Source organism: Anas acuta, chromosome 23 (genome assembly GCF_963932015.1).
Source record: "Anas acuta chromosome 23, bAnaAcu1.1, whole genome shotgun sequence".
NCBI lineage: Eukaryota > Metazoa > Chordata > Aves > Anseriformes > Anatidae > Anas > Anas acuta.
Window position 1 is genome coordinate 4,682,447 of NC_089001.1, and position 15,891 is coordinate 4,698,337.

General features: G+C 52.3%; 1 protein-coding gene across 2 annotated transcripts in view; it reads left to right on the forward strand.

Annotated features, from left to right (window-relative positions):
• Positions 1 to 273: 273 nt before the first annotated feature.
• OPCML (opioid binding protein/cell adhesion molecule like) overlaps positions 274 to 15,891 on the forward strand; it is a 324,198-nt gene continuing 308,580 nt past the window's right edge. Inside the window, exon 1 of one of the 2 annotated variants that reach the window (XM_068659187.1) lies at positions 274 to 393. The gene's annotated coding sequence lies outside the window, so the exon portion shown is untranslated. Of the gene's footprint in view, positions 394 to 2,893; positions 3,044 to 15,891 lie in introns of those variants that run through there. The other variant, XM_068659183.1, reaches the window with a different exon arrangement.

Genomic DNA, 15,891 nt, shown 5'->3' on the forward strand with positions numbered 1-15,891 from the left:
AGAAAAAGGTTTGCTCCTCTTTGTGGCAGAGGGGTGGAGGGGGAGGCTGGGGGATCTGTCCAGCTGCAGCCATAAAGCACAGCTGTATGATCGCAAAATGGGCCTTTTCTGGGCCTTGGCACATGGCTGCTGCCTTGGTCTGACCCTGAGGGGGCAGTGAGGGAGCCGTGAGAGTGTGCTCAGCTCCACCTGGGGGAGGGAGAAGGATGTGTGGAGAGCTTGGGGGTGAGGATTAAGGGGCGGGCTGGTGTGAGTGACACGGCTGTGGGGCTGTGCCACAGCTCACCAGAGCAGGAGGAGGTGGACGAGGCCTTCTACAAGCAGCTGGAAGTGGCCTCACAATCCCAGCCGCTGGCTCTCGTGGGGGACTTTAATCATCCAGACATCTGTTGGGTAAGCAACTCGGCCAGGCATCTGCAGTCTGAACAGTTCCTTCAATGCATTTAAGATAATTTTCAGACGCCTTCTAACAGGTTAGCCATGAGCCAGCAGTGTGCTCTGCTGGCCAAGAGGGCCAACGGGATCCTGGCGTGCATTAAAAGGAGCGTGGCCAGCAGGTCAAGGGAGGTGATCCTCCCCCTCTGTGTTTATAAATACCTTAAGTATTTATAAACTGAGGGATTTGGCCAACCTCTTTTCGGTGGTTTGTGGGCACAGGACAAGGGGCAATGGCCACAAAATGGAGGACAGGAAGTGCCGCACCAACATGCGAAAGAACTTCTTCACGGTGAGGGTGACGAAGCGCTGGGACAGGCAGCCCAGGGAGGCTGTGGGGTCTCCTTCTCTGGAGATATTCAAGGCCTGTCTGGATGCCCACCTGGGCAGCCTGCTGTAGAGAACCTGCTTTGTCAGAGGGGTTGGACCTGATGGTCTCTGGAGGGCCCTTACAGTTCTGTGATTTTGGGATTCCTGTGGGCAGGGCGGTGCTGAGCTCCCTGAGCAGCACCAGAGCAGCACCAGGTTCCCCATCTCCCTGCCCGGGTCTGGCAGCACACAGCCAGGGGAACACATGCACGGTGATTTCAGGACTCTCATCTTTGCAACTCGAAGCCTGGATGGCCCCCATGGCTGGGACGTGCGTGATCTCCCAGGGAAGAGGTGCTGCCAGCAGCAGAGAGCGATCAACAAATGCTTGGCGTGCCCCACAGGTGCCATCCGTGGGTGCAGAGGGGTGCACGAGGAGAAGGAGGTTTCTCTGCAGTACCTGAAGCAGGATGAGAGGTGTTGGTTGGGTTTGTGTTTGTCTCCTGGGGTCTGAACATGAGCATGGGCTCCCCGAGGGGTGTGCAAGCACCCTTAGCACCAACATGCATGGGTGCTGCCCTTGCAGACACAGCAACGTGCCTCGTCTCCTGCTCAGCAGCATTTTCTCATCTGCTGAAAAGATTAAACATTTGCTAGGTAAAATTTCTCCTGGCTGTGTGGTTAAAGAGCATTTCCCTGCTTGTCGATACAAGTTCCAAGAAGCACCTAGCTGAGCTAGGTCATGGCACTCATTTGACATGACCCTCGAGTCCCACCACCAGTGAATTGGGTCCCAAAAGCAAGTTTCTGCTGGTCACTGCACCACAAGAAGGAGCCTGATGCATCCTGGGGGAGCCACCAGTGATGTGCTGTTGTGGGGTCAGGCTCTGGGGCTGTGGGTATGCTCCCTGCTCGGTGGCTTTGTGCCCCGTTCCCATTTCCACCTGCCTGGCTGGTGGAAAAAAAAAAAAAGAAGAGCCCAGCATGGTGTAGGTGAGGCACAGAGAGCGTCCCCAGGGACAGGGGACAGCATGCACGGTGCTGCGACAGGCAGAGGGAGCCGCAGGCTATAAAGCAAAGTGAGCAAGCAGGAAAGATGTTGGGGGATGTGTGGGATAAGAGGGGCTGCTGCCTTCGGAAGCTGGGGGGGACAGCAGTGTGTAACTTTTGCACATGAGACCATCTCTGGGTGGGTTTTTCTCCTCCCTCTGAAGCAGCCCCTGGTAGTGGTTACATGCATCTCCTTCTGCTAAAGCACAACCAGATGTGACTCCCAGGGGAGCTGCTCCAGGCTGGATTTGGCCTTCTGTGTATGGCAAACCTTCCTGCTGGCTTTTAAATACCCTCATCAGCTGATCCCTGATCTGGCAGCCAGATCCCTTGCTCAGGTTTAAATGACTGATTGCATCCCTCCTGTGCTCCGTTTGTTGTCTCAATTTCTCTGATCACCAGCAAAGATGTTTTTTAGCCATTCTGTTTCTTGCAGATAATATTCCTCCTTGAGCAGTCCTGCTTTGCCATATTCCCTAGCCCTTTCTGGTGTGCTTGATGTGTCTCACACAGCCTCCAGCTCCTGCAAAAAGACTCCAGCATCATTTCTCCTCCGCGTCTGCTCCTTCCCGGGGGCAAACTCTCAAGAGCTGCACGACATCGCCCACGATGCGTTCGGTGCCCACGAGTTACACAATGCTGAGCAAGCCAAAGAGGACTTCTACAGGTCCTCCAGAGCTGCTAGACCCTGGTGATGGAGAGGATCTCTTAGCTTAGAGGGGATAGAGATCTTTTAGGAAACCCCAGTGAGCACCTCAAGCATCCCCATCCCTCCCCAGTCCCACCTGTGCTGGTGCAAGGTGGCAGGGGGAGGTTGTACAGGTGGTTTTGCAGGCAAGAAGTCATCACCTTCATTAGGTTGCCTCCAGATAACGAGTTAGCAGCAGGTGGGGACTGGTTGTGCAACCTGTCTGCAGGGTTTCATAGGGGATAACACGAATCAGCTGCAGCCCTCTTTTCACTGGGTGTCTGCGCAGGTGGATTGGGTTGGCCCCGCTCAGGTTCTGGTCTGCCCCAGGGGCCGTAATTAGTGCTCTGGCCTTAAATAGGGGGTGTGGTGGGGTGTCTGGGGTTTGCTGAGCTGCTTTGTGGGGTAGGTGTATTGAGGGTTCTGCTCCCCAAAATACAGCAAAAGGAGGCTGGCAGGGAGGTAAAGAGGAGCTGCTGAAGATGCTGATTTGGGGGAGCTCTAAGAAGGACAGCAGTGTGGAGCAGGCTGTTGGGAGCAGCAGCCTAGCCCTGTGCAGAGGTGAGTGGCTTTCTCCCAGCTAGTTCTGAAGGCACTGTGATTTTGGGCATGGTTTTGTACCATGGATGTGGCCACCCAACTTCTCCCTGAGGACAGGTGAGCTGCAATCCCTACATGGCAGAAACCATGGCATGAGTGGCTGTGGATGTTCTCTCCACCCCTCTTTGCATCCTTCCTCTTGTGAATGTATGTAACAGCTGCTTTTATCTCCCAGCTCCTTTAGCATTCCCCACCATTTCTTTCTTTTTTTTTTTTTTTTATAAAAAGCAAATTTTTTTTTCAAATTGAATTGAGAGAGAAGGAGAGAAAGCAAGCCCAGATGCAAGTTTTTGCTCATGAAAGGGAAAGCATGGAATACAACAAATTAAATAGCCACCCGGTGAGAAGAAAGGAATCGGAGTGAAAAATGGGTTGGGGGGGAATAAAACCCAGATGAAAAAGGCAGGCTGGTGCTGGAGTGTGCCAGACAGGGCTGGGAATAGAAGCATAGCGTGGTGGTGAAATAATTGTGCCCCTTCAGCTGAAGTCCACCACTTGCTTTCTGCCTCGCTAACCCAAGCCTGCCATCCTCTGTTAGCTCCTGCAATATTTTATCTGCCGGCTCCGGCTCTGTTTCACCGCGATGGAGAGGACTTGATTAATTAGAAGAGATCTCTTTTTACCCAGCCAGCCCGGCTCTGTGGGGGAAGGCTGGGAACTATTTAAAGGGATGAAGATGTACTGCAGCAGCTGCCATCGCTCTGGTTCCGTGCTCACTCACCTATCTGAAAATTCATCTCCTTTTGCCCTCTGCCAGTAATTCCCCGTGATCTCTGGTGCAGATAAATGAAAGCGGGGTGAGCTCCACGGGTAGCGCGTGATGTATGGCTGGGGTGTTTGGTGCAAGCCAGGGAGAGCAAGAGTGGAGAAAGAGAAGACAGCAAGGATATCTCTGGATGGGGTTTGGGACGTGCAAAACTCGCCGCTGTGTTCCTCTTGTTTATTGCAGTGGAAGTAGGGGTGTGGGGGCTGTGGGTTTCCCCACTTCCAGGACAATCCCAGCTGCCTGGGGTGGGTGCAGGAGCATCCTCCCGGTGTTTCTCGGCTCATTAAGGCCCAGCCTTGCCTTCAAGTGACACAGGTAATGAATCCTCTGCAGGGTGCCTGCTGGCTTTAATAAGCTGCAATGAACTAAGGGAGAGAATTAACCTGGCAGGATTAGCTTGCTCGGTGGCGGGATGCTGGGGATGTCTCCTCCTGGGCTGTGCAGGGAATCTTAACACCTCTCCTGCCTCAGGAAGCACCCAGCAGCCCCAAACCCTCCTGGGCCAGGGAGAAGTGGTCAGGGGGGCAGCACCCTGCTTGGGGATGCTCTCTGGACCCTTTTGCCAGGCGTGCAGCACCCAGCCCTGCTGCCTTCCCTCCCTGTGCCTTCTGCCACCAGCTTTTCTCCTCTGGAGACCCAGAAGCAGGTAGGACTGACGGAGCTGTGTGCCTGTTTGGGAGGTGTTTTGAGCAGCACACAGGACTGTTTTTGGCTAGGGCTCCTGAAGCCTAGTTTATCACAGCGCTCGTATGCAGAGTAAGAAAGCCCGGTGCCTGAAAACCCTGTAATTATGGTGCATTTGGTTGGGTATTTTGGCTTTTTATTTTCAGTAAATGGCTTTGTAATGCAGACCCCTGCGGGGCGCTCCCTGTGGGGCAGGCAATGTACTTAATGCCCTAAAAGCCAGTGGGATGCTCTGCTGGCTGCGTGGAGGGGCTGCAGCTGTGCTGGAGCTGCTGATGCTGCTTTGTGGCCCTGAGCCCCCCATCCTGGGCTCTCCAGGTCTGAGGAAAAGGGACCGTGACTTTGAGCAGCGGGCATTGCACAGGGCTTTTGGTAGCAGGAGCAGTGAGGTTTGACATCCCCCTGCTCTGTGTCATCTTCCCTCTGTGCTGCGCTTGCTGGGAGAAGCTCCTGGCACCTGGCAGAGCCCCTGAGCAATGCCATGGGACCCCGGAATATTTGCTCAAGGTGAGCCCGACCGATGCAGCCCAGGACCTCGTGGGAAGGAGGTGAGGGATGTCTGTGAGCCCCAGCAAAGCGAGCGGGTCGGGGTGCCCGCAGGAGCCCTGCTTTTTTCCAGGCTGCTCTGCTTCCCGTGGGAGCCCTCGCTCTGCGTGCGCATGGTGCGTGCATACTAATGTGCCCTGCAAGCCTTTCCCTGGCAGATCCTGTAAGAACAGACGTGGGTTTTGAGAAACCCTCGATGGCACCGCTCGTAATTATAATGTAATCGGCGTAATTGAGAGCCTGGGGCCCTTCGTAGAGGCTGATTTGCATGTTCGTAATGCTAGATGGAGACTTGTGGGGTTAGCCCCAAACCTTCCCCTGCCTGTTTGTGTGGGTTTTAGGGTCCTTCCTCCTGCCTGCTGGTGGGAGCAGGGGCAGATGAGGGGGAAGGAGGTTTGCAGGTGGTTCCTTGTGGCACCTCAGGTCCCGGTTTGGGGCCCACGGCAGCCATCCATTATTGATAACACCCTGGCTGTAATGAGCTCCCAGGCTGGATTAGCAAATCATTTGCAAGCTGGTCTGGCTTTCCACCAGGCTTGTCCTCTGAAGGGTTTTTGGGCTTTGGGCTGCTGCTGCTAGTCATTCCGAGCAGGATGGGGTGAGGCAGGAGGTAACGCTCGCACCCCCGAGTGGACATTTGCCTAGAACGGTCCCGTGGGCAAAGCGCATGGTTAGCAGTGCGGTACAGAAATGAGAGGAAACAACCCAAATTACATGTGGGGTCACACAGGGTGACTGCAAACTGCTCCCTGCAGCCTGAGCTGGCAGTCAGGGTATGGCTGGTGATGCAGGGCTGGAGCAGCAGCCCTGATGGCTCCAGGGGACTCGTCCTGCTCCCGTCCTTGCTCCCAGGAACCAGACCCAGGACTGCAGGATGCAGCCAGGACCATTTCCATTCCCATATAGTGGTGTTTTTTTTTTGGGAGCTGCTTTGTGCATGGTCCTGCTCATGGGCATGGTCCTAATCTTCTGTCCATTTGGCCTGCAGAAGGAGAATAACCCCAGGACACCGGGGTGGGTGATGCTCTTAAATCCACTGGGGATTTGGGAGGAGACTGTTTGTGCTTCTTGAATAATGGCTTTTGATATGTAATAATACATCGTGCAGTTTTTGATGGCCAATATTACATTTATTTTAAATGATATAATCAGCCCTCAGTGTCTCAGTTGATTTAGTCAATTAAGTTTTTAACCTCATGTCTTCAATCTCATCTGTGAGTAATTTAAATGTGGTGATTTTAATGAAAGTACATCTACCTGTTCATTTATCCAGACATATCATTGCCCTTTGGATCTTTTGTGTCAGGAACTGGAGGTGGGTTTTTTTCCCCCTTTTCTGCATGGAAATGTTTACCGGGGTGAGGAGACAATAAATTGATTGGCGTTAGGGAGTTGATTTCTTTCTCAGAGCACTCCAAATATAACAGATGCAGCGATTTCCGAAGCGCAGTGACATGTACATTAAGGCTTTCAGAAAGGACAGCAGGCTTGCCTCTAATTCTGGGCTTGCATTTAAACCCGCGAGGAGACTGCAGTTATTACCTACCTGAAGCTGGTATGCTCTCGGCTGCTTGTGCAAATGCTGCAATTTTTGGCCCCGTAATTGCAGCAGCTGCCAAAAGCTTGCTGGGAGCATCTCAGCCTGGACTGGGATTCACTCCCTGAGCCCCCTGCATGGTTTTCTGCCTCGTAACGTGGGCTTGGGGGATGCAGAGCGGTGATGTCCCAGGGGAAGCAGTGTTTTGGGTCCTTGCTCAGTCCCTTTGCGGGTGGGATGGGGTGAAGGGTGGTGCTGGGACCCCGCAGCGCTCGGTGCTTTTGGCTCCTATGAAATGCAAAATGAGAAAACGAAGCCAATGTTTTCCAGCCTTCGCTGGTGTTGCTAAGAGAAATCAAGATAAATGACCCGGTGCTCCTTGTTGGCTGGCTCTGCCTGCTCCCAGCCACGCTTTCTCCTCTGGATGTAATTTTTTTGGCTGGGCAGCGAGCTCAGCAGCACCTTCACAGCCTGGGGGATGCACGGAGATGTGGGATGGGGGTGTGGGGTCCTGCTGCGGGCATGGGATCACCCCCGGTCCCTGGGGAGGCAGCCCATCTGGTGGGGTTGTCTGCGGTGAAGTTATTGGAAACCGAGCTCGGGAACGCTGCTATTGGTGTTTTGTTCCTGCCTCATAGGCTGGCAATCTCAAAATACATTTTCTTTTGGGTTTTGAAATGAAAATGCTCAGAAGGGGCATTATACGTGGTTTTCTCACAGAAGGCAACCTCCCCTCCACCAGCCGAAAATACTTATTTTAAAATTTAGAGTGGAAAATGCAAGCAGTTTTTGATAAAAGCATTTCTATTCATGAGCAGTCGCTCGCAGAGATTTGCAAGAAATAAATAGGTTTTGGCAGCATAAAAGTCTGATGAACAAGGGGATGGGGAAGGTTTGAAACTTGGTTTGGTGTTGTTTCATGTGGAATTTCAGAAAAAGTTTGCCAACAAAAGTGTCAGGGGATGTTTTTCTGCTGCTCCCGGGCCCAAGTCTCCTGTTGCTGGTGAGAGCTACGGCACTCGTAGGTTAATTATCCTCTGATTGTCTTTGTGAGGCCTCACTCCCTGGGGATTTATCTCCATTTCGCCCTGGGACATGCTGGCTGCTTGCTGGACGAATTGAGGAGCTTGTCTTGAACTCCTTCCAGATTATTAGCAGGTGAAGGTCGTCGTGCGGTGTCTCATTGGAAAGTCGATTTCTCTAGATTTTCAATACATGCACCACATTATTATTGAAGGTTTTTAACACACTCGTGCGTATCACGAAGGAGCGAGGTGCTGTGACATTGCCTCTTTCTCTGAAGCCACTTCTGCAATGTGGAGCTTCTGGTTTTGCAGTTTCAGTGCTAATGCTCCATCTCCTGATGCGGACCCTGGGCAGAGGACCCTGGTATAAAGTCAGTCGTGTGCAGATGATGGGAAATAAGTGACAAATGTGCCAGGAATCCACCAGGGTCCACCAGCAGCAGCTTCCTTCCAGCGTGCCCCCTGCCATGATGGGGAGCATCTCCGCGATGCTCTGGTGGCCAAGCTTCTTGCTCAGCTGCTCCCATGCCAGATTTTCAGCCTGGGGCTGCCTCTATCCTGCCCTCGCTCTCCCAGATCAAGCGTGGGGTCTTCTTTTTTTGCTTGGTTGGGGCTCTTTCTCCTCCTGCTGCCGTGGGCGTGATGGAGCTGGCGATGCTGGGGAGTGTGAGCTGAGCTGGCAAGCCGGCCCCCAGTCAACCTGGAGCGGCAGCTACCCCGCGCATCTGCGCTGCCTCCCCTGCTCATCCCTCCAGGGCTGCTCGTGAGGAGGCTAAATCGTGCTGGGAGCCTGCATAAAGCAGGGTATTTGCATCTCTGGTAAGGAAAAGCTCGGAGCCAGGGATGCTTGGAGCTGCCTCGCCAGCTCCAGCTCATCCCCCACACCCCCATGCGTGTTGCATGTACTCCCGAGCATGGAGGGGAGAGGCGAAGAGTTGCCCATGCCATTTTCTTTTAAACAGATTCAACTGTGGCTCTGAAAACAGAATTAGAGGTAGGGTTTAATCATACAAGCTCTGGAAATAGGGTAGATTAAATCTTTTTAAGGAGGGTGGCTAAGCACTTTATTTGCTGTGCAGGAATCTTCAGGGGGTCAGATACCAGAGAACTAGATTTAAAGCTTTTAAATTCCTTCCCTTTTTTCTTTTTTTTTTTTTTTTTTTTTTTTGAAGAAAAAAATGTTCTTTGACAATGCACGGTTGGCAAGGAAAGACTTTAAAGTGATGGTTAAAAAAGACAGAAAGGGGGAGAGGGGGGAAGATGGGTGGAATGGAGATACTTGTTCGAAAATAGACATTAATAATGTTGTGTTGACTTGTTCAGCCACTTTTAATCCTTAAAACACAGCTCTGCTCTGGGAATTGATTTTTTGAGGGGGTTGGGGAGACCTTTTGGTGGTTCTGTGCAGTTTTGCAGTGCCTTTGAGGACAAGTTTGAGCGTACAGATGGTAGAGGGGCTGCCAGCCCTGTTCCCTCCCCTGCCTGCTGGGATCCCACTGTGGGTCGGTGAGGGTGCTGGTGGTACTGGGCACTGCGCCCCTCATTTGGGGGGACCACGGACACAACGTGTAAGCCAGGACTGGCTTCATCCTGGAATAGGGTTTTATTTATTTTTTATTTCTATTTTCACAGCCAGGCGCTCCCCGTGCCTTGCTCAGGGACTCTCGCCTGTGTTTGCCCTGCGTTTTTCTCAATTTCACGGAGCCGAGGCGATCGATGGGAGGCTGGGCTGGGATTTGGGGCCGCCTGCAGCCTGGCTGTGACTGATGGCCTGGGCAGCCCCGGCCCCATTACCAGGGGGCGTTTTTGTGCAGGTGGTGATGCTGGGAGTGCCTCGAAGTCTGAGCTTTAAACCTCACGAGGCTGGGCTCTGCCTTGGGAGCCCTGATGGGGTCGGGAGCAGGGTGACCCCAAGGGACCCTCGCCTCCGGTGTCAGCGGAGCGGTGCTGGTGTCTCGGTGCTGGATATATGGGAAATGTTGGTTTCCATGGGAACGGCCTGTGGCAGTGCTGGCTTTGGGGGAGGTGGCACTTGGATGGTGCTGGGAGCCTGGCGGGGCCATGCGTGAGCCTCTGGGGCTGAGCTGTGGTGGGGTGATGGAAGGAAGGGTTTGTATGGGTTGTGCAGCCCAGTCCTTATGGGACTGCAGGTGCTTGGGACAAGGTGGTGATGCTCTGTGTGCTCAGCACAGGCAGCCCCAAAGCACCTCGACCCTACTCTCTCTGCACCAGGGGCTGCTTTGGGCTTTTAAAAAGTTTTGTACATCCACAGGGAGACCCCTCTCCACCCCTCAAGCAGCGTGGCAGCCTTGGTGACCGACCCATCTCCAGAACCCAATCCCACCCAGCAAACGAGGCAGCACATCTGATCCCTCCCCTTGGTCTGCCAAGCAAATTAGCACGCTGTTAACTTAACGAGGACTCTCCTGGCTGCCCTGGATGTGGGCAGTGTGTGGTGCCGCTGGCCGAGGGAGAGGTGGGAGCTGAGAAAAGCTGCAGCAGAGCCCTCGCAGCTTTGCGCAGGGGTTTTGGGGTTGTCAAGGCTCTGTGCTGCTGCTCGGGTCAGTGCTGGGGATGGGCACGAAGGGAAGGGATGGCTTTGCTGCCAGAAGCATCAGGTGCAGGCAGTGATGCTCCAGCCTTTATCCTCCACCGCAGAGCCCCGTGTTGCTGCCCCGTGCCAAGGGGACCGAGCGGGGCACGGTGTCCCCCAGAGGGATGTGTTGGGTGTGTGGCAGCTCTGCCTCTGGCAGCACCGGCTCCCTGCCAAGCCTTTGTCTGTTGACAGAGGTAAATGTGCAATTTCATGGTTTGGTTCCAGTGAATTTAGCTGACAAAATTCATGAGCTGTTAGGAGGAGGTGAGAGGAGGGGCATGACATGAGAAAAACACATGAGGCAGTGCTTGCTGGCGTGAGGCTGCTGGCTTTGGGGATGGGGTGGGGGCTGGAGGGACAGGTCCCTGCCAAAAAAGGGACACTGGCTTCCCCTGGTGACACCAAACATGCTCACATGGCTGGGAGATCTGTGGGGCCCTGCAGCCTTCTCAGCTGGCCTTGGGAGAGCCGTAGGTTAAACAAATGCTTCCAGGGATGGAGCCCGGATGCTGTGGTGATGGGTGCTTGGAAATAGCAGGGCTTGGCCTGCTACAGGACCCTGGTGCTGTTCCTAAATAGGAATTTGTGAGGGTTTGGGGCTTGGTACAGGAACCCCCAAAATGAGTGCTGTTACCTGGAGCTGTGCAGCTCCCCCGGCAGTCACCGTGTGGGTGCTGTCTGAGCTGTTTTTCCCCCTTCTATTCAACTTCTCCACGGGATTTCTTTCCAGACTGTCTGGTGGGTGCAGGAGCTGATGAAGGAGCAATGCAGAGGTCCCCTGCAGCCCCCCATCCCTGCTTGGCTCCTGCTCCCCCTGGTGAAGGCTTCTCTCCTCCAGCAACCTGCCGCGGATGCGCCGCAGCCCAAAGGAACCCAAAGGCGAAGTGTCAGGAGCGGTCTAAACAAATATTAGCCAATTAATATTACATGCGGGGGAGCTCGGGGGGAGGAGGAAGGGGAGGTCTCGCCGGAGGATGCGCAGCCTGCGTGTACCTGTCCTGCATGGCAATGCCTGAGAGCCCCGGGCAGGAGCTGGTGGCGTGCTCTGAAATGGCAATGTGGGTGCGTGGTGCACCCCGTGTGGCTCGGGCTGGCTTCCCTGCTAGACCAGGAGGGGGCTGGTGTGTTTCCAGCTTGCTTACTGGTCAGAAAAGGCTTTGGATTTTACCCAGTTTTGGTGTTGCTCAAAAAAAAATCATTATTAGTCACTGAGCGGTCTGCTGCTGTGCATGGTTGTTTGTAGGGTCAGGCCCTAAACAGGTACCAAACACCCCTCCCAAAGGAAGGGAGTGGGCTCCCCAGGCTGTGTGATATCAAAAGGTTTGGCATCCTCCCTGCCTCTCCTCCACGGATGTGGTAAACAAAGCCCAGGAGAAGCTGATGGAGCCTGAACCATAGGGCAAAGCAGGCAGCCAGGTCTCACCACGATCTGTGAGATGCCAAAAACCTACAAAGGGGATGTGGTCCAGGAAGGTGCCCAGAGCATCGCTTTCGTACTGGTGACCCCTCCAGCAGCACTGTTGTTGCAAACAATCCTGCAGTTGCTCTCTGTGCTCACTTATCATTGCCTTTGGGTAGTAATTAGTACTCTCTGATGGGGAAATAGGGCCTCGAGCTGCTGCTGCTGCCTCCCCCGTGGGCGAGCATGGAAGGAGGAGCTCCAGCTGTTGGGTTCCAGCTCTGGAAATCAATGTACTGGCTCCATGCCCTCTGCCTTCCCTTTTCCCCCAGTTGGAGGCTCCCCAGTAAATGGGAGCAGTGGCTACATCTCTGTTCTGCAGTGGTCACCCCTGATGTGGAGTCTCTGATCTCCAGATTTGAGCAGAAAAACCCAAGTTTGAGGGCAGCAGCACGATGCTGAGACAGAGATGGGCCTCTTGGGTCCCTTTGGCTCCAGGAGCTGCTCCCCCTCAGCTTGGGGAACCTCCTTGTGTAAGGAATCCACTGCATGAGTGTCTCCCTGTGAAGCCATTGGGATTTCTGAAGATCCTCTTGGTTTAATCATATGGTTTCTTGTTCTCAGCAAGCCTGTGTACATGGTGTATGTTGGTACACAAGAGGTAGGGACAAGTGGGGTCTGTGGTCCTTCAGCGTGGCTGGAGCCTGTTGGAGAGGGATCTGCAGGGGCCTTGCTGTCGTACCTTGAGTTTGGGGCATTTATTGTGCTTAATCACCCATTTGTGTTAAGGAACATCAGATCTGGGGTTCCAGCTGTGCTGGCACTGAAGATGCTGCCTCGTTAATGAATCCCAGACTCAAAATGTCTTTGTGCACGTGGGGGGAATGAAAGCCCAGGGAGGGAGCTTGAAGGTGCCTCAGGAAACTGGGGGCAAGGCCAGGGCCGAGCTGAGAGACGAGACCACCCGCAGGCCGCGCTGCATTGTACTCGATCCCGTATCCAAATTTCAGTCTTTTAAGAGGATTATCAGGTGCCTGTTTGAATTACTCCGACATGAACAGTCAGTCAGAAAATGTACATTCATTTGAAAGGTCAAGTACATCTGATTTCTGCATTTGGTATGCCGGGGCTTCTCCTTTCAACTCTGCCTCCCTTAATGAGATTCTTGTTTCAAAGTGTTGCCTTGCACGCTCAGGATCCGCCGAAGTCAAGTGTGGCGAGGGTGGTTTTTGTTAACATGTTTACCCTTTCATCTGGCTGTCCTTTGAAAGCAGCCTTCGCTCCGTGCCAGACAATAGGGATGCCGCAGGACGGCCAGCCGGGGCGTGTTTGCTGGCAGAAATGAGCCTTTTTTTTTTTCTAGGAGAGATGGAGATGCGATAGCGAGGCCGTGCCACGCCAAGAATCTTGATTCGCGCCTGCGAGCGAATGTGACAAACGCATGCAAATGGAGAGGGGACTCGGAGGCGGCTCCGCTGCCTTCAGGAGGCCGCTGGCCGCTGCAGGTGGCGGTGGGCAGGCAGCGGGATGCTCGTGGCTCCCTCGGAAACTGCGGCAGAAACGAAGCCGAGCTTGGCCTGGAATGGCAGAAGAGTGTTTTCTTGATTAAATTAATGTGTATTGATATTTCTCCTGTTGTTTTGACTTCACAGGCTGTTTAAATTCAGTCTTGTCACAACAAAATACAAAGGAGGTTGCTCTGAGATTGATTTTTTTTTTTTTCTTTAATCCTGTCTCTGAAGAAGAGTGTTTTAAAATTTTATTTTTTTTTTGTTACTTCCAGGTTGACAGCCGGGGAAGGCTGCAAATGTTAAAACTGTTGCGTAAATAATTATGTTAAAATGTCGAGCATACATTATGGAGGAAGATGCGTGTTGATTGTAAAGCACGAATCAATTTTCTGCGTCACAAAATTACCGACAGTGGAGTTTGCTTTGGTGATTTATTCCCTCAAATGATGATTTTTGTGACTACCAGCCTACTTTCCCCGGAGAGTCTTCTTGATGGGTGAAGCTTTGGTTTCCCCTTTGTTGTCACTGCTGAAGCTCTCTCCTCCTGCCTGCATGGCAGTGCCCCCCCCCCGATTCTTAAAAGCAGAGCCTTTCATGCAAGCTGCATCCCAAAACGCTCTGCCAAGTTAAATAATGTAGTCACAAAACCAAATATTGAATAATGACTGAGGAAGGGATTAAGGGAGACAGTCGAGCAACAAAAGGGATGCTCGAGTGTTTGGAGCACAAGACGGGGAAGGCAGGGATGCTCAGGGTGTGCTGGGCAGGGAGCTGCAGCCCCCCAGGACCAGGTCCCCCAGCTGCAACCCAAACCTCTCTGCCAAGCCCACCTTATTTAAGCCATTTCTGTTGGAAATGGCAAAAAGGTCTGCAATAAATGTCCAGGTTTTGAGATGGGAAGTTTCAGTGGAGGTTTCCCTGCTTGATTTTTAGGCTCAGTGCTATGAACATTGCATATTGCTCTTTCCTGGGGAAGGCTCCAGCCTGGGCAGTGCAATTGACCTTAACCCCTGACTTGATTCTCATTTTGGGGGAAGATTTAAACAAAAATTGCCACCGGGAGAAAAGAAAGTCCCAATATCTTGTGAGATTCATGACATTTTGCAGTCCAGCTGTAACTTGTTGGGTGCAGTAACCACGTGGTAGGTAGTTATTGGATACTCGTTCAGTGAGAAATATATTTACAGAAGGAGAGCTCTTGATGTGGCACAAAACCTTACGTAACTGGCTTTTGTGTAGCTGGAGGAAAATCTAGGATTTCTCCAAAACTAAAAGCTGGAAATTCAACTGGGGAGCCATGAATTCAGATGTCTTTTCTGAGATAGATTTAAAATACTGGTGAGGAAAGGAGCATCCCTGTTCCCCTATGGCAGCGAGGGCTGTGGGACCTTCTGCTGGATTCCTTTTTTTTCTGGTCGGTCCAGAGCAGTTAGAAATGTAGCTTAGAATAAATTCCAAGGTGATGATTTACATGGCAGGTGACACTGGCAAGCAAATTATTCTAGGAAGAGGCATGAGATGGGATGTATTTACTGCCTGTCTGGGCAAATTATCCACTCCTAGATGTCAGCCGTGTGTTTGTGTAGAAAATGCCTATGTCCAAAATAGCATATAAAGTGGTTGCACGAAATGACAGTCAATAAAAGCAAAACCTCTGTGGCTGTTGCTGCAGCCCCTGCACTGAACTCTTTTTAGCTCGCTCTCTGGAGAAACTGATGTCGGGGATGATCTGAAATGAAGGAGCTGGTTGTGAGCGAGCAGGCACACAGACAAATTTCATTTCCACTGCTGAGGTGAGACGAGCCCGGCTTTTGTTGGGAACAGGTGGGTGATGTGGCTTTGTGTGGGCATCGCTGCCTGTAGCCCTGCGTGCTGTGGGTGTTGGAGCTGCAAAGGGCAGCTTCTCCTCTCGCCTCTCCTGCTTAGCCGGGTTATAATGCCCCATCCCACGGGGGAAACCTCTCGTTTGAGCTCAGGCAAATTATCTGGTGCCGGCTACTACTTCTCAGTCTCGTCAGGCCGGCTGTGATTTACTCTAAATATTTATCCCTCTTCACCTTGTGTTTCTGATTGATGAGCTTAAAATAAATAAAGGAAGAGAGCGAAGCGCAGGTGGCAAACTCTCCAGGCTGGTGCTGTCGGTACGGCTCACGGGCTGTGATGGCTGGGGAAATGAAATGCAGTTTTCCAAACCCAGCCCTCAGCACACTCATCGTTTGTGACCTTTCTCGTAGGGACTGCTCTAGGCCACATCTATTATGGAAGGATCGTGCCTTGTGTCTTTTTCCAGAAGACTTTATTTTTTTTCCAATCTCAAGGTGGGTTTTGGGAGGATTGCTTCTTATTTGTGTGTGTGCCCACGGAGAGCTCAGGATCTCATCTGGCTTTTAAGCATACACTTCTGTTATCTAGCAGGTATTGTAGGTGGATGTGTAAATTAGCGTGCTTCTGTTTACATAGCAATGGATGTATGGTGTAAAAACAATTTACTTGTAAAAGACTCATCCTGTCTCCAGAACATGTTTGAATCGTAACACAATACAAAGTAATTTAATCCCCCAAACCCATACGTTGTTTGCTTCTCATTTTTCCAGCAAATTTTACCTTCATCAAAAGATAAATCAATTTGTAGCAGCTATTGGCAGCTATTTAAGCTGGTGAATTGAATAGCTTAATTAGAGAAAGTATATTAAAGGCTCCGGATGAGGCTGACATCTTCGGTGCCTCCTCCGGGGCTCTTGGCGT